This window comes from Myotis yumanensis, unplaced genomic scaffold (assembly GCF_028538775.1).
Source record: "Myotis yumanensis isolate MYYU_CA2020_CCGP unplaced genomic scaffold, mMyoYum1.0.hap1 SCAF_9, whole genome shotgun sequence".
NCBI lineage: Eukaryota > Metazoa > Chordata > Mammalia > Chiroptera > Vespertilionidae > Myotis > Myotis yumanensis.
The window spans coordinates 43,289,157-43,292,312 of record NW_027223760.1 but is presented as its reverse complement, the minus strand read 5'-3'; positions in this window follow the sequence as shown (position 1 = coordinate 43,292,312).

Below are 3,156 nucleotides of genomic sequence, written 5' to 3'. Positions count from 1 at the left end.
GCCGCCATCGCTATTTCCTCCACGCTGGCGACTCCCTGTGACCCCGCCCTACCCTCAGGGCTGTGCCAGAGGCACAAGAGGGAATGACTGTGCTTTTACAAACTCTCAAATCCACTGAGCTGGTTCGGGCGGGTCTCTGAGGCCCCAGGCCCCAAGGCGAGAGACGGCACGGCCTTCCAGCGGTCAGAAAGCGAGGGAGGCTCTGGCGCTCGGCTGCTCGCCGGCACTGGGGGACGCAAAGTCCTGGAGTCCTGGATAGGCAAGGGGCCGCTGAGTCTCCGCCCCGGCGACTCCCTGTGACCCCGCCCTACACAATTTACATTCCCATCTGGGCTGTGCCAGACTCACAAGTAGAAACGCCTTTGCTTCTGCAAACTTTCAAATCCACTGAGCTGGTTCAGGCGGGATCATGAAGCACCAGACCCTACGGGGAGAGGCAGCACGGCCTTGCAGCCATCAGAAAGCGAGGGAGACTCTGTTGCACAGCTGCTCGCCGGCACTGGGGGACACAAAGCCCTGGCAGAGAGTCAAGGGGCCGCGGAGACTCAGCCAGTGCTATTTGCTCCGCCATGGCGACTCCCTGAGTCTCAGCCCTAATCAATTTACATCCCCATCCAAGCTGTGCCAGGTGCACAAAAAGACCCACCTGCGCTTTTGCAGCCTATCCCAACAAATTGCAGACTTCAACTGCTCGCAGCCATGAGAGACACACTCAAGAAGCAGACCCAGGAGAACCAGGATGGCGGCATAAGGAAGAGACCTGTGCGTGCTACCTCACACAACAACATCGAAACTACCAAATATCAGACAAACACCTATCATACAGAACCATGGGAAAGTTGGCCCAGTGGAAGCTCTACAACTGGAAGGAGAGAAAGAACATTGAGACTGAGTAGGATGTGACACCAAGTACAGAGCCCAACCCAACAAACTGCAGATTTCAACTCCTTGCATCTGGGAGGGACGCAATCGGGGGGCAGAGTCGGGTCCGGGGCCGGCCAGGGCTGGGCCTGACTCGGCCGGCACTGTGGAACTGCTGTACCAGCAAGCGCACAAACATGCCCACTGGTCCCAATCTCTTGTGGGGCGCTGGGGGACAGCAGACAGGCAGTCTGTGCACTTGGTGGAGGGCAGGAATGCTGGATGTTCAACCACCAGGAACGCCTGGAGATTTTGTCTAGTGGGGAGCCGCCGGCAGGGGACAGAGGGCCAAACTTCCTGTTTCCCTGGTAAGGCTGGGATGGCACCGGTGAGGTCGGGATGGCCCCGGTGAGGTTGAAACGGTCCCGGTGTGGTAGGAACGACCCCGGTCAGGTCGAAACGGCCCCGGTGTGGTAGGGACGACCCCAGTGAGGTTGAAACGGCCCCCGTGAGGTAGGGACAACCCCAGTCAGGTCGAAACGGCCCCGGTGTGGTAAGGACGACCCCGGTGAGGTTGAAACGGCCCCCGCGAGGTAGGGACGACCCCGGTCAGGTCAAAACGGCCCCGGTGTGGTAGGGACAACCCCGGTGAGGTTGAAACGGCCCCCATGAGGTAGGGACGACCCCGGTGAGGTTGAAACGGCCCCTGTGAGGTAGGGACGACCCTGGTCAGGTCGAAAGGGCCCTGGTGTGGTAGGGACGACCCCGGTGAGGTTGAAACGGCCCCCGTGAGGTAGGGACGACCCCAGTCAGGTCGAAACGGCCCCGGTGTGGTAGGGACGACCCCGGTGAGGTTGAAACGGCCCCCGTGAGGTAGGGACGACCCCAGTCAGGTCGAAACGGCCCTGGTGTGGTAGGGACGACCCCGGTGAGGTTGAAACGGCCCCTGTGAGGTAGGGACGACCCTGGTCAGGTCGAAAGGGCCCTGGTGTGGTAGGGACGACCCCGGTGAGGTTGAAACAGCCCCCGTGAGGTAGGGACGACCCCAGTCAGGTCGAAACGGCCCCGGTGTGGTAGGGACAACCCCGGTCAGGTTGAAACAGCCCCGGTGTGGTAGGGACAACCCCGGTGAGGTTGAAACGGCCCCTGTGAGGTAGGGACGACCCCGGTGAGGTTGAAACGGCCCCCGTGAGGTAGGGACGACCCTGGTCAGGTCGAAACGGCCCCGGTGTGGTAGGGACGACCCCGGTGAGGTTGAAACGGCCCCCGTGAGGTAGGGACGGCCCCGGTGAGGTTGAAACGGCCCTGGTGAGGCTCAGACGGCCCTGGTGAGGTTGAGACTACTCCAGTGAGGTTGGGACAAATAAAGGGGACCAGTATGGACTGATGAACAGGGGTAGATACAGAAGCAGAGCAACATTGAACAGAATGTTAAACTACAGTGGGAAGCCTGGGGAGGGTTGGGGGGCGGGGATTAAGAGACCAACTGAAGGACTTATATGCATGCATATAAGATTAACCAATGGACACAAGACACGGGGCGGGGGGGGGGGGGGCGGGAGGTAGGGGCCGGGGGAATGTCAAGGGGGGGAAAAAAGGAGACATATGTAATACTCTTTGTAATACTTTAAGAAATAAAAATTATTAAAATAAAAAAAAAAAAAAAGAAAACTGAGTGGGAAAACATTGGAATTCAAATTTCATTTTGATGATGTTATAAGTGTTATACCTAATTGCATGAATAAAAATATAGTATTCATGAATATGAAAACAATTTAACATATATCTAATTAGTGTTTTGTTTCTGAAAACATAATAGAAACAGAATAGTAATCATTAAAATCCAAGATGGATTTATGATCTCTAAGTTACTTCACACTAATATAATATCCTTTTTCGAATTGGCCACTAAATTTGAGCTGGGATGAGCAATCTTTATTTCAGTGGGACACTTAACGAATTTATTGTATTCTTGTGGACAAAATGGAGAAAAACAGCTTAGATTAGACTATTAGACGTTGAATGACTGTGCTGATACAGTCTGATGATAGGATTGATGGCATCTGAAGAGAGGTTTCTCATGACTCATGGATGACTCTTCCCTAGGCATTCTATGCTGTGTAATGTTTTGGTAACTTGTACACACGGACACTTTTCTTATAAGATTTACAGTTATAAAAAAGTATCATGGGTGAAAATACTTTAGATGACCAAATCAGTATCTCTAAAAATTTTGAGAGTAAAGTAATGGACTAAATCCAATAAGGGATAAATATAAAATCCTGAACCTGGGTA